This window comes from Spermophilus citellus, assembly GCF_964194105.1.
Source record: "Spermophilus citellus genome assembly, chromosome: X".
In the NCBI taxonomy this organism is placed as follows: domain Eukaryota; kingdom Metazoa; phylum Chordata; class Mammalia; order Rodentia; family Sciuridae; genus Spermophilus; species Spermophilus citellus.
Genome location: NC_138190.1, coordinates 86726023 through 86752713, shown reverse-complemented (window position 1 = coordinate 86752713; position 26691 = coordinate 86726023). Strand labels below are relative to the sequence as shown.

Genomic DNA, 26691 nt, shown 5'->3' with positions numbered 1-26691 from the left:
AAATGGAAGAGTGTGGTATGTCTAATTTCTTATTACTAAGTAATTTATTTTTAAAATATCAAAATATTTTAACCCTTGCACTTAACTCTACCTTCATGTTCTGATGGAAGACCTCGGCACAATTGGTGAGCTCCATATGTGATATTTTTTACTTGGTTTCTTAGTGACATGAACTGGGATTTTTTTAATCCACAGAGTAAATTTTCAAAGTGTGAACACTTTTCTTTGACAACCAGCTTGATCTTGGCCAGCTCTAGTCTAATTTCCCGATAGGTTGGCCTGAATATAATTTGAGTCATTTCTATCCTTTGTATATCAAGATGTTCTGTGTAGCATGCCGTTAAAGACTGGACTTTTGGCTGTTCCATATGAAAAATGAAGATAAGTAGTTACTAAAAAAAGGGAAAAATTGTATATTTTATACAAAAATAGGTTCATAATTAAACTTCCAAATTTGTATATTAAACAGAATTAACTCAAGCTTTCAATGAGAGATTAGTTGCAAACTTATTCCCTACTATTAACATTTCCTTCCGTTGAAATAGTTCCCTTGATACTTGTTATGGTTTGGATATGAGGTGTCTCCCAAAAGCTCACATGTGAGACAATGTGAGAGGATTCAGAGGGGAAATGATAGGGTTGTGAGAGCCTTAACCCAGTTAGTGAATTAATCACCTGAGTGGTAATTGAAGACAGGTGGAACATTGGGGGCATGGCTTTGGGGTATATATTTGTATCTGGCAAATGGAGATCTATCTATCTCTCTGCTTTCTGATGATCATGTGAGCAGCTTCCCTCTGCCACACTCTTCTGCCATGATGTTCTGCCTCATAAATACAAGGAAGGGAGGTGACCTTCTATGGACTAAAAAACCATGATCCCTGAAATAAACTTTTCCTCCTCTACAATTGTTCTAGTCAGATATTATAGTCACTGAAGCAAAAAGCTGACTGAAAGCTTTTTACAAAGCTTTACAAAAAACAGTACTGAAAGCTGCGTCCTTGTCCTTGATGCTAATCTAATAATGAGGACATGGTTTTGAGGAAAAGGAAAAAGAAGTTTTATTGTTTTGCTAGCAAAGGAGAAGCACAGGGGACTCCTCTCCCAGAGGCTGTGGATCTGTCCATCAAGGGGAGCAAGGAACTTTTAAAGAAATGATTCAAAGGCTACATTCCACTTGTTCTCTGCCAGAGTTCTAATTCACTTGTTAATTTGGGAGATAGTCATTTCCGAGATATTCTGGTAACATGCTCAAAGTCTGAATTACTTTGTTCCTGTGGTGAGTGTGTTCTCAAGAACAGATAAGTCTATCTAGGATTGGGAAGAAAGATAATCCTGTTTCCCCTGAAACAGGGCGGGAGAGAGGAAGAGAAAGAAAAATATCTGTTTGAAAAATAACTTGCAGTGGCAGAGAAGCAAGGACTGTATTCAAAAGCATTAAGCAAACCATAGTTACAAGGACATGGGTTTGAGAAAAAGGAAAAGGAAGGTTTATTGCTTTGCTAGCAAAGTAGAAGCACAGGGGACTCTTGTTGCAGAGGCTGTGATTCTGCCCATCAGGGAGTACAGAGGGTTAAGATTCATTCAAGGTGTTCCCTGTGGGGGAGGGACAGGGGGTTGTGATTTACTAACAAGTGAATTTGGGAGATAGCCATTTCTTAGATCTTCTGGAGCCATCCCTGAAGTATGAATTGCTTGGTTTGTGCTCAAAAACAGATAACTCGGCCTAGGATGCAAAAAGAGTAATCCTGTTCCCCATCCCCAGGTTAGGAAGGGGGAGAAGGAGAAGAGGAAAAGAAAACATGTCCATTTTAAAATAAACCTCAGTGTCAGAGCAGCAAGGGTTATAATCAATGCATAAGGTAGTCCACTGTTACATGGTCAGTTAATGATTGCCCTAACATAAATACATTAAAATTCTGTGCACAAATCAGCCCATTAGTTGAATTTACTGGACCAGGTGATGTCACATGAATTCTACTCCTCTCTCAGGAAATGTATATAAATCTAAGGCTATTTCTTTTTTTAATGAAGATATTTAAAATACTTTCAAATATAGCAGCTTTCTATTTTAATGAATTTCACACAAAGTGATCATCCTAAATGCTACTTTCTTTGGAACTACAGTGCTTACAGAACAATCATTAATACTGAGATTAACACATTTTCAATTTTTCTTCTTAGGCAATTCCATTAATATTTTCCAGTGGAAGAGTATGGAAAATAGACCAAAATCTTTAAGGTACATGTACTTCTGTATGGTAAATAAGTCTGAATACCAATATAAGCCTCTTAAGAATATGTGTAAGATTAGTGTTCAGTCCACTTCACTAGAGCAAATAATAATTTTATGTGTAATTGGTAAATGTATATGGAGGATTATGAAACAACTTTTTACCATTTTATACTAATGATTCACTTTTTTCTATAAAAATTTATGCACAATTGTTTGCTGCAATGTTTGGTAAATGATTTATAGTGCTCAAAAGGAACTCATGCATATTTCTTTTTGATTGCCCCAGGGAAAACAGAGACTTTCAATTTCCTTCATTCTAGATGGGTCTGAGGCACAATTTATAACTACATAATGAAAAGCACATGTCTCTGCCTCTAAACTTCCTTCCCCAGGAGATGCTGATTGCCAAAGCATAACCTCCCATTAAAAAGAGAATTCTTGAAGGTGGAATGTGTAACATTAACCAATTATATTCACAACTCACATTAGGTGCTGAAGGGCATTCACTTTTCAAGAGCTCACTCAAGCAAAAAAAAAACAGCACTCATTCTAAATGGTTGGGTGGGATAAGAACTTGAACAGTGGAATCCTTGTTAGGGCAAAGAAACTTTGCTTTTTAGGCAGACACACTATCTTTATTTCATTTTTTAATGTGGTACTGAGGATCGAACCAAGGCTCTTAACACTGAGCCACAACCCCAGCCCACAAAGGAGCTTTTAAATGTTGTTTATGTCAGCTGCTCCCCTGCAGACAATAAGAGATTCAGGTAATTCTCATTCCAACTAGTTTCTCACAATTGTTGCTGGTTCATACAGCCATTTCACTTGTCAAGAAAAATGACATGAACATATTGGAAGTTTGCAGCTTTTGCCTATGTCTAATCCATATCTTAATTTGTGCAGGTCACTCAAGTGGCTATAAAAGCTGGTTATGATATTGACAGGCAAAAGACAAAATATATTAAATGAATTGAGCAAACTGATGCTGCACAAGTATTTTAGAAAACAGTGAGTTAAAAAAGATAGAGAAGTACATCTTTTGTTGAATGGCTGCTTTTTCTTTTTTCTTTTTTTTTTTTTTTAAATTTTGGACTTGGTTTTAGTAGTAGTCTTCATAGTTCTTAAGGTTCAGGCAATAAAAGATGGCACCCTCAAATGAAAATAGTTGCACCCCACACACCATAACCAATTTGAACTCATGATAAAATTTCAAGCTTACAATTTCAATCAACTTGATTCAGTAAAAGACCAGGTCTCAAACCTGTAAAACAACTGCTGCAAAAAGCATGACAGCAACAAGTCTGTAGAAGCACCTTCAATATCCCACATAGATATAAATCAAACTCACCAAGAATGCAGTGAGTGATGGCAGTGCCTCCCAAGAGCAGAGCCAGAGTAGCAATCTGCCAAACACTGCTGAATGTGGACTTGAAATGCCAAATGTCTAAGCTAGCAGGTTTCTGGCAAGACTCCCACAAGAATTGGTGGTCAGTGGTGGTCCAAGCTAGGCTCAATAGTGCTTTCATGTCCAGACACAGTGCCTGGAAGATGTACACAATGGAAACCAGCTTCAGTGGGGTTAACACCTACAGGCCTATCTCTTCCATGCCACTGCCTTTCAAAACCGTCCTGGGGTGCAGTTGCCACCCACCCCAGAGATGAGGATACAAATTGGGTACTGGAAGCCAGAGCTTAAGCAGCCAACCACTGCCCCCACCCCGACATGTTCCTTGGGGATTACAGGTTCCCACTGCATGGGGAAGGTAGGTCTGTGGGGGCAGGTAATTGGATGGGGGTTGTCAGCAGCCACAGTGACATTGATCCCACCATGCACTGACTTTCAAGGCATGTTCTCTCAATATTTTTTAACATGAGTAATCAGCTTTAAAGGGAAGAGGAGCTCTAGCATCCACAGTCACATATAGTGTCCCTGCTATTAGGAGCAAGGCAAGGGATCCTGTGAGACTCAATATTAATTATTACTCAGGAATTTTAGACAGTGCATCTAAGCATGAACAATAATTACAGAAATGATGACACAAAATCGCTTTTTCAAGCTGAATAGACTGCATACCTAAAAAATCCTGGAGAAAGAAAAGCAGAATAGCAGATATAGATCAATAAAATATTACTTCTCAGAGTTTAATAACTTCAACTCTATACACAATTTAGATGAAAATTGCATAAATATGTAGTCATGAAAATATTAATATCTAAAAAGGAATATAACAGTTTCAAACATATGTACCTGCCTATTGAGAGAAGAAAACTCAGGACAAAAAAAAAAAAAAAAAAGAAAAGAAAAAAGTTAAACACGATTGTTTAGAAATTTAATCTAATTCAAGTACAATTTTCCACAGAGTACTGGGAATTGCATATATGTGTGTTTCAATGATAATCTAGAGAAAAATAAGAGTAAAAAAAAGTCTTGATATTTGAAGAGTAAATTTCACTGTCCACTCAGAAACAAATTTAAATGGGCTTTAGAACATAATGAAAATTTTGTTAGTACAAAGAAAAAGGATAGACAGATATACAAAATCATAATCGACAATACCATTGAGGCAAATCCTGATTGTTTAATAATTTAGTAAAGGTCTGTGTGGTAAAATGTGCATATAACATAAGCTTATGCAGACTTCAACCACAAAAACAACTGTAAGCAGATTTCATCCTTACTGATATGGGAAATGCAAGGAATAAAATGTTTACTGTCAAAAATGACAGAAAAAAAATTTTACAAACAAAACAATCCCCAAAGAGAACAAGCGAGGGACTTTCAAAATGGTCAAAATACTTTAATTGGCCATACCTTATTTTTCATGGCTTGGAAAAGTGCCTTTGGTTTCTGCAAACAAGTATCTATCTCTCAGGTTTTCTAGGAGCTTTGGTGTTGTTGCTAGTGCTCTTGGAAAATGTGATTTTGGCTAGCTCCTTGGCAGCAGCAGGTCCACAGACATCTGGCTTTTCCAGAATCATCAAGTGTCTGCTTTAAATAAAGGGCCAAGAAAAAAATCCGGGCACATAGCCTTGGAAAAGCTATCCCTGAGGTGAACTTGATTTTGAAACTTATAGAAGTAGCTACCACAGCTGTCCATACTGCATCATTTTCACTTCTCACCTTTTTGCTTCTCGATTTGGGCTCATGATTTATGAAGCTCTATTGCGATAAACCAGACTTGAGATTGCCTGGAAAAAAGGATTGGTTCTGGAATCATGACAAATATTCAGATGAGATTTTGGGTAATCTCAAAGCCTGAGTGAAGTAAAAGCAATATAGGAATTTTTGTAAACAATATATTCCAGCCCAATTCTGATTGGATAGTCCTATTGGCCACCAACCAATGTGAGATAAACAGGCCCTTAATCAACAAAGTAATGGAAAATGACCTTCAGAACATGTACTTTGAAAAGACTCCACCTATAACACCTAGATTTAATAGGTTTTATTAAGATATTTTCATGCTTTTATTTAGCAATATGCACATTAAAAATATATTTTTCAAAAGACCTAGATAACACAAAGAAATACACAATACATAAAAATAGCTAACCAAAATATTGAAACAAAATGAACTTTAATATGACTGATGAATTCTTAGATTAATCTTCTAATTTATTGCATTTTAGTCTATTATTTTATTTTCTCTCCTACTGTATCTCTTTTTTTTCCTTTTGTTAATATACTGTTACTGACAAGTGTTTTATGATCTGTAGTATGGAAAAAGAACACTGAAAATATGGAAAGGACCAATCAAAACAGCACACATTGCATGGTCCAAAGGCTCAGCCAATAAAGCACTTCATCTTGATGCCAGCCACAGTGGTTCCTCAGAAGAATAGGGAAACAATATCATAAAGAAGCAGAAAGAGAGGGGGTTCCAAGATGGCGACCTAAAGGGAGGCTGCATTCCTTGTCACTCCATGACTTGGGATTCAGGAAAGAAAAGACTGTATCTCTGGGAGGCAGCCCTTGCTGCTCTCTGGTTCCTGCTCTTTGCTCCATTTGTCCACCATGACAATCTGCCCTTTGCCAGCATACCACCTGATCTCTTGCTGACTGATGCTGACTGCCCATTGTTTCCCTTTCACCTGCCATTGCCTGCCCGCGTTATGTCCACCCACCAATCATCTGCCATTTGACCGCAGAGCATACAGATCACCTGTGGCCCACTGCTGCCTGAAGTCCAATGTCAGGGTACCTGCAGGCTTGAATACACGCCTTGGCCACCATCTTGGGACACTGTCCAGGGCCTGAGAATCCAGGGCCAAGAGGCCTGCAGGTTTGCCAAGGCCAAGAGGCCTGCAGGTTTGCCAATACCATCGCTGCCATCCTAGGGGGCAGTTGTTTCAGTCTGGGGACACTGACCGGGGCCTGGAGATATATTATTGGGTTACCTGAAGGTCTAGTTGCCTCTGAGGTCTTCCTGCTGGGTATGCCAGTGGCTGCCATCTGGTTGCCTCTTTGAAAGGTTGGTTCTTTGTGTGAGTGCCACCCTGGTGGTCTGTCTGCAAGCTGAAATGGCACTGAGATCTTAGGACTGCAACAAGAGAGACCCTAGGGAATCTGAAGCCCAGATCCATCAGATTGTGGCTGGGTCTGTGTGAGCCAATATGGACCAGAGAAGTTTGTGTAAAGCCAGAGATGGAGAGGGGAGGCAGTTACCCCCCGGAGCACTGGTTGGAGAATCTGTAGAAAACTGGGCTCTTTCCATCTCGTAAGTCCTGAAGTGTGCAGGGATGAAAGGGGCCAGCTCCCACAGGTGGGAAGACTAGAAGAGGTTGGGAGGGCATCTTACTATCAGCTCACCCACCCAACTGGTCCCACACCCACCAGACTGAAGCTACCATTAAACTTCTGACAACTCCACCTATAGGTAGAGAAGGGAAACTGAAAACATTTTTGAAAGCCAACTGAAGTAATCATTCAATTTTCCATTGAGACTTCTCCCCCCTCTCTCAACATCTGTACCATCTTTTAATCTGAATATTTTTCATGCATCAATTTATTGAGGAATGGGATGCCTGAACAGTATATTACAGTTTTGTTGTATATTCTTATATTTTTACCTTTTTAAAAGTCTGCATATATTTTTTCTCTAACTTCCTGGATTCTCTTTCTCACTTCTCATGCTAACAGCCAACCTCTATTAATTCCTCCTTTGCTCTTACTATAATTTTTTTTCTCTATCTTCTCTCCTTCTCCCTCATAAGCATCATCCTACACTACTTCTGCTCCCTCTTTGTCTATCATGTGATACCGTAAACTCTTTTAGCAAAATTACTGTTTATATTATAGACAATAATTGAACATATACATTTCTGTTTATTGTGACAAAACTGTAGATGCCTTAATAGGAGCTATTTGGTTTAAGGTCATATATTGTTTGCATTGGATACTGTTAATATTGGTTTCCCCCTTAATGGTGAGGTACTGGAAGCCTACAAGGACACTATAGGACTATAGGGTAGAAAATGTACTGTCTCAGATCCATACCACTAGATGGGAAGACACACAATAAACATGAACAAACAAGGGAACAAAGCACCTCAAAGAAACCAAGATGCTCCAACAATAGAATCCATAGACAACACAGTAGAAGAAATGTCAGAGAAGGAGTTTAGAAGGTACACAGACTGATTTTCAAAATGAAGGATGGTATCAGAGACAAAATAAAGGCAGTGAAAGATCACTTCAATAAAGAGGCAGAGATTATAAAAAGGAATCAAGCAGAAATCCTCAAAATGAAGGAAATAATAAACCAAATTAAAAATTCAATGAAAATTATTACCAAAAGACTAAACCATTTAGAAGACAGAGTCCCAGAAAATGAATTTTTATACCTCTCATATATTTGAAGACAAAATATATGCTCTTGAAAATAAAGAAGATGATAAGAAGCCATGAACAGAACTTCCAAGAAATATGGGATAATATGAACAGACCAAATTTGAGATATATCAGAATAGATGAAGGCATGGAGATACAAACCAAAGGAATACACAATATTTTCAATGATATAATATAAAAATTTTCCCAAATCTAAAGAATGAAATGGAAACTCAACTAAAAGAGGTTTACAGGAACCCAAATGTACAAAATTACAGAAGACCCACAAGACAAACTATAATGAGAATGACTAATATATAGAATAAGTATAAAATTTTAAAAGCTGTGAGAGAAAAAAATCAAATTACATATAGGGGGAAACCAATTCAGGTCTCACCTGATTTCTCAACCTAGACTCTCACTGCCAGGAGATCCTGAAATAACAAATTCTGACAAAAATGGGTGGCAACCAAGAATTATATATCCAGCAAAACTAAGCTTCATACTTGAAGATGAAATAAAAACCTTCCATGATAAACAAAAGCTATAAGAATTCACAACAACAAAGCTTGCACTACAGAACATTCTCAGCAAAATATTCCATGAGGAGGAAATTAAAAAAAAAAAACAATGAAAACAACCAAAAGGAGGAACTACACTAAAGGAAAAGTCAATCAAAGGAGAAACTAAGTTAAGTTAAAAACCAAAAGTAAACAAAATGACTGGGAATACAAATCATATCTCAATAATAACCCTGAATGTTAATGACCTAAACTCCAATAATGAAAAGACATAGACTGGCAGATTGGATTTTTTAAAAATACCCAACAATATGCTGTCTTCAAGAGACTCACCTCCTAGGAAAAGTCATCCACAGACTGAAGGTGAAAGGTTTGGGAAAAACATCTCACTCACATGGACTGTGTAAACAAGCAGGGGTTTCCATCCTCATATCAGATAAAGTGGACTTCAAGCCAAAGTTATTCAGAAGGGATAAAGAATGACATTTCATTACTGCTTAATGGAATCATACATCAACAAAACATAACAATCATAAATATTTATGCCCCAAATAATGGAGCATCTACATACATCAAACAAATACTTCTCAACTTCAAAATTCAAATAGACCACAACACAATAATACTGGGTGACTTTAACACACCTCTCTCACCACTGGATAGATCTTTCAAACAAAAACTAAATAAAGAGGACTGGGGATATAGCTCAGTTGGTAGAGTGCTTGCCTCGAATGCACAAGGCCCTGGGTTCAATCCCCAGCACCACACACACACACACACACACACACACACACACACACAAAAGACATAAAAAACTAAACAAAGAAACTATAGAACTAATATGCCACAAAGCAACTTTAGCAAATACAAAAGAATAGAAATACTACCCTGCATTCTATCAGAACATAATGGATTGAAGCTAAAAGTCAATGATAAAATAAAAAGTAGATGCTACTCCAACACCTGGAGACTATTTAGCATGCTATTTAATGACAAATGGATAGCAGAAGAAATCAGGGAGGAAATAAAAAAATACTTAGAGGTAAATGAGAACACCGATACAATATATCAAAATCTCTGGGACACTATGAAGGCCATGCTAAGAGGAAAGTTCATTGAAACAAAAGAGACAATTCAAAAATTGACAAAACAAAAAGTTGGTTCATTGAAAAAAAATAAATAAAATTGATAAATGCTTAGCTACATAAATGAAGAGAGAGAGAAAAGAGAAACTAAAATTACTAAAATTTGTGATGCAAAATGAAATATCATGATGGACACCACCGAAATACAGAAGATAATTAGAAACTATTTTGAAAATTTATACTCAAAATAGAAAATTTCAAATACATTGTCAAATTTCTAGAGACACGATCTACCAAAACTGAATCAGGAGGACATACACAATTTAAACAGGTTAATTTCAAGCAAGGAAACAGAAGACAGTATCAAAATCCTACCAAATGGGCTGAGGCTGTGGCTCAGTAATAGAGCACTTGCCTAGCATGTGAGAGGCCCTGGGTTAAGTCCCCAGCACCATATAAAACTAAATAAAGAAAATAAAGGTATTGTATCCATCTGAACTAAAATTATTTTTTTTTAAAAGCCTACCAACCAAAATAAGCCGAGAACCAGATGGATTCTCAGCCGAGTTCTACAAAACCTTCAAGTAAGAATGAACACCAATACTCCTCAAATTATTCCATGAAATAGAAAAGGAGGGAACCCTTCCAAACTCATTCTATGAGGCTAGTGTCACCCTGATACCAAAACCAGACAAAGTCATATCATGGAAAAAAAAAAAAAAACTTCAGACCAATATCTCTGATGAAGTTAGATGCAAATATTATCAATAAAGTTCTGGCAAATTGAATACAAAAACATATTAAAACATATTAAAAAGATACAATCAAGTGAGGTTCATCCCAGGGATACAAGGTTGGTTCAACATAGGGAAATCAAAAAATGTAATCCATCACATGAATAGACTTAAAGACAAGAATCATATGATCATCTCAATAGATGCAGAAAAAGCATTTGATGAAATTCAGCACCTCTTCATGTTCAAAACCCTAGAAAAACTGAGGATAATAGGAACATACTTCAATATTTTGTAAAAGCTATGCAAAGTCCAATGCCAACATCATTTTAAATGGAGAAAAATTGAAAGCATTCCCCATAAAAACTGGAACAAGACAGGGATGCCCCCCTTCATCACTTCTATTCAACATAGTCCTTGAAACTCTAGCCAGAGCAATCAGAGAGACAAAAGAAATTAAAGGGATTCAAATGGGAAAACAAGAACTCAAACTATCACTATTTGCCAACAACATGATTCTATATTTAGAAGACTGAAAAAAAAATTTCACCAGAAAACTTCTAGAACTAATAAATGAATTCAGCAAAGTATCAGGATATAAAATCAATACCTATAAACCAAATGCACTTCTGTATATAAATGGTGAATCCACTGCAAGAGAAATTAGGAAAACTACCCCATTCACAATAGCCTCAAAAAAAGAAAATAAAATACTTTGGAATGAATCTAATGGGAGAGGTGAAAGACTTCTACAATGAAAACTACAGAACACTAAAGAAAGAACTAAAAAGACCTTAGAAAATGGAAACATCTCTCATATTCTATGATAGGCAGAATTAATATTGTCAAAATGACCATACTACCAAACTGTTATACATATTTAATGCAATTCCTATTAAAATTCCAATGACATTCTTCACAGAACTAGAAAAGCAATCATGAAATTCGTTTGGAAAAATAAGAGACCTAGAACAGCCAAAGCAATCCTTAGCAAGAAGAGTGAAGCAGGAGGCACCACAATACCAGATCTTAAACTACTCTACAGAACAATATTAACAAAAATGGCATGGTATTGGCACCAAAATAGATATGTAGACCAATGGTACAAAATAGAAGACTCAGAGACAAACCCACATAAACACATTTATCTCATACTAGACAAAGGTGCCAAAAACATACATTGGAGAAAAGATAGCCTATTCAACAAATGGTGCTGGGAAAACTGGAAATTTATATCTAGAAAATTGAAATTAAACCCCTACCTCTCACCCTGCATGAAAATCAACTCATAGTGGATCAAAGACTTAGGCACTAGAACAGAGAACCCCTGCCTAATAGAAGAAAAAGTAGGCTGAAATCTTCTTCATATTGACTTAGGACCTGACTTCCTTAACAAGACTCCTAAAGTGCAAGAAGTAAAATCAAGAATCAATAAATGGGATGAAATTAAACTAAAAAGCATCTTCTCAGCAAAGGAAACAATCAATAATGTCAAGAGAGAGCCTACATTTTTCATTTCCATTTTCCATTCTGTAGAATAGGAGAAAATATTTACTACATGCACATCAGATAGAGCACTAATCTCCAGGATATATAAAGAACTCAAAAAACTTAACACCAAAAAAAAAAATAACCTAAACAACCCAATCAATAAATGGGCTAAGGAACTCAACAGACACTTCACAGAAGAAGAAATACAATTGATCGACAAACATGAAAAATGTTCACCATCTCTAGTGATTAAAGAAATGCAAATCAAAAGTACTCTAAGATTTCATCTCACTACAGTCAGAATGGCAATTATCAAGAATACAAGCAACAATAAGCATTGGCAAGGATGTGGGGGGAAAGGCATAGTTATATATTGCTGGTGGGACTGCAAATTGGTGCAACCTCTATGGAAAGCAGTATGGAGATTCCTCAGAAAACTTAGAATGGAACCACCATTTCACTCAGTTATCCCACTCCTTGGTTTGTACACAAAGAACTTCAATCAGCATACTAAACTGACGCAGCCACATCAATGTTTAAAGCAGCTCAATTCACAATAGCTAAACTATGGAAGAAACTAAATGTGCTTTAACAGATGAACAGATAAAGAAAGTGTGGTACATTTACACAATGGAATATTACTCAGCCTTAAAGAAGAATGAAATTATGGCATTTGCAGGTAAATGGTTGGAGTTGGAGAATATCATGCTAAGTGAAATAAGCCAAACCCTAAAAATAAAAGGCTGAATGTTTTCTCTGATAAGCAGATGCAGATCCATAATGGGGGGGGGGAGTAGGGAAGAATGCAAAAACTTTGGATTTTGCAGAAGGGAATGAGGGGAGGGGAGAGGATATAAGGTTGGGTAGGATAGTGGAATGAGATGGACATTATTACCCTATATACATGTATGACTACACTACTGGTGTGACTCTGCACCATGTACAGCCAGAGGACTGAGAAGATATGTTCTATTTGTATACAGTGTGTCAAAATGCATTTACTGTCATGTATAACTAATTAGAACAAATTAAATAATTTTTAATTTTAAAATTTTCATGTGGAGGTATGCTGATGGTTTTCCAAGAGAATAAATTAAAATATAAAAGGTGGTAGTGGATATGAGGAAGAAGTTATTGATTCTCATATAATAAAATACAATATTTATTAGCAAAGAAAGCAGAAAGAAACAGGAAAATGTGGTTTTTCAGTGCATGCATGCATACACTCTTACACACACACTCATATAAGAGCCAGGTTCTGTTATCACAATACTGGTATTCTCCTAAGACAGTGTGCTGGGCTCAAAGAGGACACATTCAGATCATCAGTGCAAATAGCCATGTGAACTCTGTACTGAACTGTGCCCTTAAGTAGTATACAGATTCAGAAAAAATGTCCCTCACAAAGTGTAGATAATAGGGAATATCAGAACACTCTAAAACAACATTGTGAAAACTGATGAAACTCTAGGCAGAGAATAAAAATGAGTTATAAAGAAAACAATTGAGGTGGCTGGGGTGTGGCACAGTGGTAAAGTGCTAGCCTCCCACTTGTGAGGCACTGGGTTTGATCCTCAGCACCACAGAAAAAGTAAATAAACAAAATAAAGATACTGCATCCGTGTATAACTAAAGTACTCTAAGATTTCATCTCACTCTTTTTTAAAAAATATTTTTTAAAAAGAAAACAATTAAGAGATGATTTGTTGTCTATCAGAACAGCAAAGACTCACATTATTTCCAATGCATGGAAAGGCAGACACTTTAATATTTTGTTATTGGAAATATAAATTAGTAATAGTACAAAGTGTTAATATAAAATACAGCTTTATGGATTTGAAAGAACACTTTCAGGACTGTATTATACATGAATGCTTACAAAGTGTACCATTCCTTGTATTAGAAAACATGGTAAAGGAACTAAATTCAACTAGGGTAGTGGTGAAAAGCATTTTGAGACTTTCATATCACACAACACTACATCAATGTAGAAACAAAAAACAAATTCTGTTGTAATGAAATTTAAAATGTTATCATATAGATGTATTTACATGGAAAGATGGTTATGAAAAGATTAACAGGGTTAAAAATGACACAAATTCATTTTTGTTATATATATATATATATATCTCCAGAGTTCTCAGAATAAAAATGAACTTCCACTCAGAAATTTCTCTTTAGCATAGAAAATGCACATTCTGCCTAGAGACCATCAGTGTCCCTTTAGCCTAAAAATACCCACTTTTCCACCCATACTTCCATGAAGCTATATCGGGATGGTGTGAAACACAGCCCCCCATCCACCTTCCTTCTCAGGATGTTCAAGCTGCAGTGCAGGATTATGTCACAGGGCAACAGTAATGTACCAATATTTTCAAACTTTTCTACACAGTTATGCAAGGAGCAAAAAAGTATACTTCCCTTAAAATTAATTTATGAGCTGGGCACAGTGGCACATACCTGTTATCACAGCAACTGGGGAGGCTGAAGCAGGAGGATCACTAGTTCAAAAGACAGCCCCAGCAAATTAACAAGTTCCTAAGCAAATTACCAAGACCCTGTCTCAAAATAAAATAGTAAAAAGGGCTAGGGATGTGGCTCAAGTGATTAAGCACCCCTGGATTCAATCTTTGGTATTAAAAAAAAATTTAGTTTATGAACTTGTGTACAGAATGTTTGTAATTCTTCTGAAGAATACTGAAAGATGTTAAAGAAGATTGTTAGTTAGCTTTCCACAACCATGACAAACTACCTAAGGTAATCAACTTATAAAGAAAAAAATGTTTATTTTAGATCATAGTTTTGGAAGTTCCAGGCCATCATCAGTTGACTCCATTGCTTTGGGTCTGTGGCAAGGTAGCACATCATGTTGAGAGTGCATGACAGAACAAAATCACTCACCCTGTGGCCAGGAAGCAAAAAGAAAAAGGAAGAAGCCAGGATTCCACAATCCCCTTTAGGGACACACCCCCCAATAAACTTAAGAACCTCTCACAGGGCTTCACCTATGAAAGGTCCCACCACCTCCCAATAGTGCCACCCTGGGAACAATCCTTTAACATTTGGACCTTTGAGGGACCCTCAAGATCCAAACTATAGCAAAGATTAGAACCATATGTTCTGGGGCATCCATAGGATAAAACATCAAGGTAACTCTAGTATGCCTTGGTATTAACCAGCAGGCATAATGCAGCACAGGACAGGCAGGAAATCAGTGAGAGGGTAGTTTCCAGACTGTTTGGAGAGGAGATGAATGAGAGATAGTGGGAGAAGATTTCAAAAGCCTGTATAGGGGTAGAGTGTTGGAATAACTTTCAGTCTCAGCTAGCAGCTATTAGCAGGTCGGAAGTGCCTGAAATATCCACCTTCCTTCAGGCCTGACAGAGCGCCTGCAGCATGGGGTGAAACCACATCCTCAGCACTTGTGGTTAGCATTGCCAAACTGCCCGGCCAGGAAACCGAGAGTCAGGGGCTTCAGGGCATGAAACCCCTGACTCAGTAAGGGCTAAAGACTCTTCCAGATTGCTTTCTGCCACGACAGCGATATTTAGTTTTCCTCACAGTGCAGATACGTTAGGCAGAAGATGATTGGCTTATGGATATTGCCTTGCTTATGTATGATTGACAGGCACACCCCATTCAAACCCTATAACTGTTGTGTTCATACCAAAAAGAAACTGAGCTACTGGACGACGACCTGAGGCGGGTCTCCAGCAAATTCTCTCACCAGCTCCGGGAGTCTGTGTGTTGATTCCGCGTCTCTACCCCCGCCACAAGGTAGGTAGCGGAGTGACCATCAACCACCAAGGGACTAGGAACACCTTCAGTAGAGTAATGGAGGATTAATGCCCTGTTCCCTGGGAAGGGCCTCTCTACAATGTGGACACCTCAACCTACATTAAGGAGGGAAGAAATAAATCAATGAACATGACTTAGCTTTGGGGACAACAGCAAATAGAACTGCTCTAACCTACATATGAACCTCCCAAACAGAATTGATGTCACAGTAAACAAACCATTCCAAGACATCTGTTACTCTTTACAAAGTATACTCCTTTTCATTAAATGACAAAAACAGAGATAGCTGTGATGTCTGCTAGTGGCCAGATCCAGCTTGCAGACAAGGAGAGGATGAGGTGGGATGCTTGGTTTAATGATATCAACCAGAGTTTTCTGGTATTTTTTATCTACTGATAAATAGTCACTCTGTGTCCATTACTTCCTGGACCTCTAACTTAAAATTGGAAGTCTAGACCCTGCTGAAGTGAAGGTAAAACTGGTAAAGTTGCACTTGTGATTGTGTAATGTCATGTGTACATGCACACGCATACACAGACACTACCAAAACAATTGTTTTTTTTTATCTATTTTGTTTCCCCATAAGATCAAATACAATGAATGATTTTCCAAAGTAAGGAATATATATGCAAATTACTTTTGTTAACCTGATCATAAGTATGTTCTTTGTTCGACTTTTTATGAAAAACTGTTTTATTGATTAAAAATTTGAAACTATGGACAAAAGCATATTCATAAATTAAAAATTAATTTACATCTCCCATTGGCCCGACTTCTGTTTCTTGAGTCAAATATATGTTGCCCTTAGAATAGAACATATTCTCCAGATGTGTCCCTGAAGGTGAAGAATACACACACACATACCCATAGCATTTTCTAAAAGCAAAATCACAGTAATCCTCTTCTATTTGAAGTATTCTTTTTCACTTAATATTCTCAGAATTCATCTTTGTATTTTATTAGTTCTTGCGTTTGCATATACTTTAATATGTTTATTGTTCATGTATATTTTATATGAATTACCTGTTTAAATTGTTTCTTAACCTTTTTGCTAGTAACTGTGTTTCACAAATCCTGGATACTAACCCATTATATGAGTTTGCCAATGTATTCTCCCTGATTTTCACACAATTCTTGGTGTTTTTATTCTATGGGAACATGATTTTAACTTTCAATACTATTGTGCCTTAAAAGCTATACAGGAGCCAGAAGCAGTGGCACATGCCTGTAACCCCAGTGGCTTGGGAGCCTGAGGCAGGAGGATCGTGAGTTCAAAGCCAGCCTCAGCAAAAGTGAGATGCTAAGCAACTCAGTGAGACTGTGTCTCTGAATATAATACAAAATAGGGCTGGGGATGTGGTTCAGTGGTCGACTATCCCTGGGTTCATTGCCCAGTACCCTCCCCAAACAACAACAAAAAAAGATATACAGGACAGAATTAAACACATACATACACACACACACACAAACACACACATACACACATTGAAAACACCCCAGGGAACATTTACTAGTAGCCCCCAGGGACTCCCAATTAGACTATTCAAAGCACAGGAAGATAAAAGACAATAAAGACATTATCTGGGGAAGGGAATGTTTATAATTATTCCAGGGTTTTCTGATCAGGAAATAACAAAGTTGTTTCCGATTTGTTTAAACTCCCTTAAAGTTAGTTTCCTAATCTGAATAATGGTAATAATGGGTAACTTGAACAGCTATTGGGATTAAAGGAAACAAAATACAATGTGCCTAACCACAAAGCATTCAGTGCTTATTGTTTTCTTTCTCTCTACTTTATTTGTCTCAAGGACAACATCTGAACTGATTCCTGGCCTCACTTGCCACTTCAGGGACCAGCCACCTCATGTGGTCCTATTCCCAGGTCTCCTGGCAATAGGTTGGGATTTCTTCTCTATTTTTGTCATGGAAAGGGGTGGTTGAGTGGGGCCCTTGGGACCACAATAGCAGGGAAGTATAATCTGATCACATCTCAAGTTCTGGAAGTCTATCTTCTACCGGGGAGGCTGCACAGTTACCTTGAGGGAGGGCCAGGAATGGAACTTCATTTCAATCCTGACACTTATCTTCAGAGGTGACATAGGCTCTGTAAACCTGAACTTGGTCATCAGTGAAAAGGAACTTAAGGCACATTCCTTACTAATCTGCCCCAAAGATTAAATAGGAAAACCTGTCCAGAATCTATAGCATGTAGTTGCACTTTAATTGCCTTTGAAATGTTGAAACAAAGCAACAGGGGCTGGCTGAGCTTCTGAGCTAACACTGACGTTTTATCCTCCATGGCATCCATCTGGCACATACCAGACCACTCAGCATGTAGTTATAGATGAAAGAATGAATATGACTCCTGGGTTAAATCTCTGCATGAGCACCCACATTCTTGTGCATGGGCTTGCAAAGATGCAGGGCCTGAGAACCTCTGTTCCATGGCAGCTGAATATCATCTGCTCCTAAGACAAAGGGCAACATATTTCAGGAATTCTCATTCTCTCCCATGTAGGTCCGGAACCAAGCTCCTGAAAGGAATGCAACCATAACCCTACCCTCCTTCTGGGCATTGATCCTATTAGGAAATATCTCTCAAGAAACTTATGAAAAAAACTTAAAAGTAGACATCTCAGTGTTATCTCACTGTATGATGGGGGACTTAGCAGGTGACAATTTTATTCCATTAGCAGAATGATGGTTCAGAATGGACCTTTGAAAGTCCATCTTGGAGAGAGCTGAAAGTCACTGATTTCCATTGGATAGAATAAGAACCTATATCATAAACATGCACTCATGTGTACAGCATGATCAAACTTTATTGGTAATGGAAGAAGTACTAAAGCCTTGGGATGGTAGACTGATTTCCAGAATATTTTTCCCTGTTGATAACCTATAGAGAATACAGGTTAGAACCTCAGCAAAGGAAGCTCTTTACAGCTGTGAGGTGAAAGCTGGACACAATAATATAGTACAAATGTGCACCATCAGTAATGGGCTCAGCTGAACTGTTGTCACTGCCCTATTGTCTTTTCAGCCAACCATTCAGAACTTATTTTCTCCCAGGGCCCTGTGACTAGAGAAAGAGGTGGTATATGAAAAAGCAACTCCCTGCCAATTCAAAGGTGATGGTTCAGACACAGTACCATAGAAAAATGGGAGGATTAAGTGGAAGGAGTCACCCTTCAAGAAATAAAAACAGCACAAACTCAATGCAAGAATGCTCTCATTGTGAGCAAGTTTAAATGAGAGTGTGTCTAAAACTCCTCCTTCCTGCCTTCAAGAATCAAACACTCCAAGGATTACCTCATCCTTTACTATCAGAGAAGGTAACAGGTCAGTATTTGTTTAAAAAATTGGAAATACTAAGTACTGTGTGAAAATTTAGGTTCTGACCTTTCACTGGAGAAAACAAACAACAACAACAAAAAGAGTTTAAAAAAAATGGAGGAAAAGGAAATTGATGCCATCTGGCAGTCAAAGTCAGAATTGCAGCTCACAAAGTGTCAGACCAGGGGTCCAGCGAGTAGTGTGAGAATAAACGAAGGGTCTGAACTTCATGATATCAGCAGAACTTTTTAGAATCTTCTACCCATTGGCAGCAATTACTCTGAATCCTTGACTTCTTGACATGCTTAACTACAATATGTGAAATATAATCCTGAAGAGAAAGCTGCATTTTAGTATTAGAGGTGAAAGAGTTTGAGATTTATATACATACATATGCCAACACAACACACACACACACACACACACACACACACACTCACTCACTGTCAAATCTCATTGAAACAATTACTGATAATTAGATATAAATATCTGCTTTCTAATAAAATTATTAATTTTGCTTCTTTCCCCTATAAAACTTATTTTCAATTTATTTCCAGATTAATAACACCATGGATATATTTCTTTTAAAGTGTTTCTTTTAAAAATTTTATCTCAATAATTTTCCTAGTTACAATATGTGTTAAGCAATATAGAATTACATATTAATAAAACAAAATTATCCTGTATCATCCATCTATCTGCCTCATCCTTACCCCTGGCCTAAAATTGTCCACTGTCTATGGGTTAGGGCATGTTCCCCAGATATGTTTTTCTATAAATTATATCTTAATTTGTATTTAAATAAAAACAAATATGTATTCACAATCATGTATTCTTCAATATTGATATATTATTATCCAAATTCTTCTCAGGATTTTAATTTGTATTTCGTCAGTTAATATGCTTTGGCATATAATCAGATATTTACTGGATATGCATATTAATTATATGAACATTCTGCCACAATCATCTACTCATAATCTCCTATTTAACTATAACAAGCTTTAAAAACTATGGTTATAGGTTTTACATTGTTTGCTGATATTTTCTGTTAGTTTCTCAGCCAACTTTTATTTTTCCAAATAGATGATATTTAAAATTTTTCAATAGTATTTTGATTTTAAAACAACACATATTGTTGTAATAGAAATTGAGCAATACCATGGCCAGCATCAATTGCCAAGGGAGATTAGAGCATTCATAGCTCTGAGGTTTCAAAATACAATGGGAAAAGCTTTAGAGTAATTCCAGATTTAATGATTGCACAGTCATACAAAACTGTTTCTCTTATTTAACCATCACTTAATTCATGTAATTTGATCTGAATAATAGGGATAACCACATGCACTAAGATTAAAGAAAATAAAATGTAAAGCAACTCTTTTTTTTAAAGAGAGAGTGAGAGAGGAGAGAGAGAGAGAATTTTTTTATTTTTTTTTAAATTTTTTATTTTATTTTATTTTATTGTTGGTCGTTCAAAACATTACAAAGGAGAGAGAATTTTTAATATTTATTTTTTAGTTCTCGGCGGACACAACATCTTTGTTGGTATGTGGTGCTGAGGATCGAACCCTGGCTGCACCAACATGCCAGGCGAGCGCGCTACCACTTGAGCCACATCCCCAGCCCCAAGCAACTCTTGCTTAAAGAAATACACTGACTTTTTTTCTGGCTTCTGGTTTTCTTTCAGGAATAAACTATATGCTTGCTTGTGCCTGAGTCCCACACAGCCCCTTATCTGAGTCTTTTGGCCTAAAGGGCAAAATTTCATGTCTTTTTAGATGACATTCCTTCCTAATCACCAAGATGGTGTTTAAAATTAATAGTCCTCAAGCCAGGAAGCTCTAGTTGCTCAGTGTCCTGTAGGATAGACAAGAAATAGATATCCATTCCTGTCACCCAGATATTTGACCCTGGAAGAGTATGTTCCTTTCAGAGCTTGAGTTTGATCATATGTGAAGTGGAAATAATATTATTATCCTCTTATACAAATGTTAAAATTTAGAGGTATGGATAATACATAATAGGATTTAACAAATACTTGTCCAGTCCTCATTCTGCCTCCTCACTGTCATGAAAGAGAAGATTATGGTCTAAAACAAAGGGTTTAGATGCCATAGATACCATCTAGAATGTAGCATCCAGGTCAAACAAATATACTTCTATGAAACATGGATTTCGTGTCATTTCTGTTTTTCTTTATATATCCCTCACTGAACTGAAATAATGGAAGAAAATCATCATGTCTTTATATCTAATCCCACCTGTATACCTTTCATTGTTTCTTTACTTTTTAGATTGAATGTGAGAAATGCAGATTACTATTGAAATCTAGATAGAACAGATATTCCAAGGGAACAACACCAATAAAGGATCTTTTGGACTGAAGGTTGGCATCAGGGGAAGTGAGCTTCAGATACCAGAACCATTAGTGACCACAGGACCTTGGGTGAGTCACTTCTGTGCTGGCCTCAATCCTAACACAGAATCATACTTGATATAATCCTATGGTCAGGGATGGTGACTTTAGAGTTAGATAAACTAGGGTTTAAATCTAAACACCATTAATTTCTGGTTGTATGGTGTTGCACAAGATCTCCTTTTGTTCCAAGTCTCCATATCTTAATTTCTAAAATGGGAATAATACTTACCTCATATGCTTATAGTGAAAAATAAATAAGATAAACTTGTAAAACATTCAATATGGTACTTGATACTTGGTAATAAGTAAATATTCATTCCTTTTTACCAATATTGGTATTATTATCAACAAGGAACATAATACAGGCAAATTTACTGTACTACATGCATATGTGCAATGTGTGATGCTACATACTATCAAATACATATAGTTCAATAATGAGTTTGTCAAAATAAATTACACTATTATGAACAATTATAATACATCCCAATAAAAGCTATAATTTGTTTTAAATGGGGCTGGGTCAACTGTATACTCTTCCCCAAAAAGAAAAGTTAGATATTTTCCTCATACAATATAATTTTATGTTATAAACGAAAAGATACAAGGTGTTTGTGTGTGTGTGTGTGTGTGTGTGTGTGTGTGTGTGTGTGTGTGTAAAATCATAGCCATAAGAAATGAACAAATAACATGTATATATATGTAAGAATATTACATTTGTATATTATCATACATAAAATGGTATGGGGATTAGAATGTGAGCAACTTTGGGAAGTCATTGTTCTACACATGACAATATTTGGGGCTCTATTGTTATGTGCACAACCTTCTTAATTCTTATGACTTAGACTGACACATTTTTCATTATAAAATGCCACTTTTATCTCTATAACATTTGTGTGTGTGTTTTAAATTCATATATATATATATATCTCCTCATATTTGTAGAGCCACATTAGCTCTCTTACAGTTGCTATTTACATGGTACATATTTTGTCATTATTTTACATAAATCTACTTGTAATATTTAATTAGAATTGTGTCTCCCACAGAGAGCATACACTTGGTGGGTTTTTTTTTGTATGTTCGTTTTTGCTATGGTGTGGACTGAACCCAGGGCCTCGCAGATGTGAGGCGAGTGCTCCACAAAGCTAAATTCCTAGCCCAATAGTTTGACTTTTTCTAATCAAATATGACAATTGCTCCTTTTGAATTGGATCTTAATCCATTCATATTTTTCTATTATTAGCAGAATTTATGTTTGTTAGTTTACTTTTTGATTTATGTCATGTCTTTATTTGTCTCAAGAGGGAAAAACAATGAATAACAGTCCTCAGAATGTTTTCATGTTATATTAATAGATTTTGTTTAACATGTTTTCCTTTAATGCTTTGACTTTTTGTTTGAGGTTTTGTTTTGTTGTGAGTTTAGGGAGGAAAATTCAGATAATAAACCAGTGGGTATTATTGATAATTGAAAAATTAAAGCTGATGTACATTATATTTATTATGACACATTTTTAAAGCATAATCATTTCATCAATTATATTAAAATATACCTATATACAAAGAATTGTTAACAATGTTGATTTCTGGAAGTAGAGATCTAAAAAGACATTACTTTCTATTCCAAATATTTTTAGATTTTTTAAAAAAGAAGCGTATAGTATAATCAGGAAGAAATAATCACGAGCTGAGATTAGAGATGGGGATGAAAAATATCCCTTTGAGACTTAATTAAACTTAAAAGTTTTTTCTCAGCAAGAGAAACAATAAGAGAGGTAAATAGGGAGCCTACATCCTGGGAACAAATTTTTACACCTCACACTTCAGATAGAGCCCTAATATCCAGAGTATACAAAGAACTCAAAAAATTAGACAATAAGATAACAAATAACCCAATCAACAAATGGGCCAAGGACCTGAACAGACACTTCTCAGAGGAGGACATACAATTAATCAACAAGTACATGAAAAAATGCTCACCATCTCTAGCAGTCAGAGAAATGCAAATCAAAACCACCCTAAGATACCATCTCACTCCAGTAAGATTGGCAGCCACTATGAAGTCAAACAACAAGTGCTGGCGAGGATGTGGAGAAAAGGGTACACTTGTACATTGTTGGTGGGACTGCAAATTGGTGCGGCCAATTTGGAAAGCAGTTTGGAGATTCCTGGGAAAGATGGGAATGGAACCACCATTTGACCCTGCTACTGCCCTTCTTGGACTATTCCCTGAAGACCTTAAAAGAGCATGCTACAGGGATACTGCCACATCGATGTTCATAGCAGCACAATTCACAATAGCTAGACTGTGGAACCAACCCATATGCCCTTCAATAGATGAATGGATAAAAAAAATGTGGCATCTATACACAATGGAGTACTATGCAGCAATAAAAAATGACAAAATCATAGAATTTGCAGGGAAATGGATGTCACTAGAGCAGATTATGCTTAGTGAAGCTAGCCAATCCCTAAAAAACAAATACCAAATGTCTTCTTTGATATAATGAGAGCAACTAAGAACAGAGCAGGGAGGAAGAGTAGGAAGAAAAGAGTAACATTAAACAGAGACATGAGGTGGGAGGGAAAGGGAGAGAAAAGGGAAATTGCATGGAAATGAAGGGAGACCCTCATTGCTATACAAAATTACATATAAGAGGTTGTGAGGGGAATGGGAAAATAAACAAGGAGAAAAATGAATTACAGTAGATGGGGTAGAGAGAGAAGATGGGAGGGAAGGGGAGGGGGGATAGTGGGGGATAGGAAAGGTAGCAGAATATAACAATTACGAATAGGGCATTATGTAAAATTGTAGATGTGTAACCGATGTGATTCTGCAATCTGCATTTGGGGTAAAATTGGGGGTTCATAACCCACTTCAATCTAATGTATGAAATATGATATGTCAAGAGCTTTGTAATGTTGTGAACAACCAATAAAAAAAAAGGAAAAATATCCCTTTGAATTGTAAGTCAATAATATCACTGGTGATCTTGTCAAGTTTGGTTTAGTAGAGCTGCAAGGACAGAAGGCAGATGGAGTAGCCTAAGGAGTGAGTAGGAGGTGAACAAGTTAGACTATAGGTTACTCTTTAGAGAAGCTTGGTTGTTAAGATGGAAAATAGGAAGTGACTTCATCTGGAAGAGAATAAGAATTGAGGAAGAGTGTGTAAATATGAAGGGGAAAGTTTAATTTCCTGGATGTAAATTTGAGCTTGTTTACCTATTGATGAGGGGAAGTTGGTGGACAAAATAGGGCAATCCATAAACTCTCTCCTTTTTTTTTTAAGCACACACTTTCTTGAATATGTTTTACTGGGGGAGGGTTTCTCCTTAAAATAAGCTTCCATTGATTGAAAACAAAATAGAGACAATGAATACTCTGACTCATGAAACAAATTGAGAATCATTTTCTGTTTTCTGTTATCTTAAAGAATTTGTGTATTATCTGTGTAATTTCATCTTAAAATGTTTGGAAGTATTCACTAGTGAAGTCATCTTGTTTTTGCAGATTTAGTTTTTGGATAGGATTTTAACTGTGGATTTAATTTATTTATCAAATATGGGACTATTCAAGTTTTCTATTTCTTCTTGGACCCATCTGTATAGCTCTATTTTCCAGGGATTTTTCTCATTTAATATAAGTTGCCAAATTTATTGGCAATATGATTTTTTAACAACAACCATATTTGCATTATCAATGTAAGTTTCAACAGAGTATAAAAGACACATGAGCATGAATCAAGGTTTTGGCACCAAATTGTAATAGTGTTACTTAAATTCTTTACTTGCACAGTCTGACAAAAAAAGAAAGTGAGGAAGAGAGGGAAAAAAAGTTTACCTTGCAAATGTCCTCTATGAAGCAGTATAAATACAATTCATTTTATTAGATCACAACACTTGAGAATATGTACTTTTAATACTGTGTGATGAAGTCAAAACTTTATATAAAGTATTTTCTACATATAAAAGCACTCAGGTAATTGTTTTAGTTGTATGTAATCTGTGAGAAAGATTGGTAGACAGAGGACAGTTTCAACTTGGGTATCAGAAAAATGTGAGCTAGAATTCCTATAATCCTTTATATTAGTTGTTTTCCTAAAAATGACCTTAACCTATTTGTGCCCCATTCCCCATTTTTAAAGTGTGAGCAATGATTCTTACATTAGTGAATTATTGTGAGTAACCAAGGAAACAAGTATTTAAAATGCCCAATACAGTAGTTATCACCTAGGGCATACATCTGATATCAGTTCCTCCCTCACCTCATACCCTATTTAACACTGAGTGGATGATTAGGGCACACCTATATTTATTATCTACATGATTAAAATGTCTGTGACTAACATGGAGCCATATGTGAGAGTTCATAAGGTCAGCCTTATGTCTCGTCAAACACATGGTGAATAAGGTTCCTGTCTATTATTACTAGACAATTTTCACTTACCTTGTAGGTGACAAAAATGTGTTAATATCCAAGTCCTTCATCTTCTTTTTTTACATACAAAAACTACTTGTATTTTATACATTAAAATCAAATAATTGGTCCTTGATCCACATTGAATTTTGTGCATGGTGAGAGATAGGAGCTTAATTTCACTTTGCTGCATATGGATTTCCCTTCATCTTCTTTATTATTGTAACAGATGTAACAATCTTAGAGGTTACCCAATCCACCAACTTCAGTTTACAGACAATGAATCTGAAGCTCAGAGAGGCAAAATCAATTAGCAGCTGAAAGAGTGGCAGGACCCAAAATAGTAACCACTCTTGTGATTTTCCTGGATGGTTTGCTGTGTAATCCTACCATTTAATTATTGTGCTTTTCTGATTTGTTTTTTGCTGTTGATTAACATCAGAAAAATGAGTGAATTGCATGTCTATAAATAACTTTGAGCCCTGAAAGATAAAAACACCCTATATGAGAGGGTCTTATGAAAGAAACAATCATAATTGAGCTATTGGTCACAGCACTACAGGAGGAGTCAAAAGGTCTTTGTATTAGTGCCTGAACCATTTCTGACTCTCATAGTTTGGGTAAGTCTCTCTCACATTGATATTCTCATCTGTGAAACAGGGTAACACCATGCACTATTCTTAGTCATCAGAATATGATGTATAGAATCCCTTCTTTATGCCATATACTCTACAGGAATAAGAACAGAATGACAAAATGTATATATATTATTACCAGTGTAATAATAAAATAAGCATTTAATATAACAATATAATTATTA

The 26691-nt window shown here is 36.3% G+C and overlaps 1 pseudogene across 1 annotated transcript; it reads right to left on the bottom strand.

Moving 5' to 3' along the window:
- Nucleotides 1-3335: 3335 nt before the first annotated feature.
- On the bottom strand, nucleotides 3336-6560 carry LOC308639486 (transmembrane protein 47-like; annotated as a pseudogene). Its single transcript has 2 exons — nucleotides 6400-6560; nucleotides 3336-3865 (listed from the first exon to the last, which is right to left on the bottom strand). The product of its transcript is annotated as a transmembrane protein 47-like (transcript).
- Between the last annotated feature and the right edge of the window lie 20131 nt (nucleotides 6561-26691).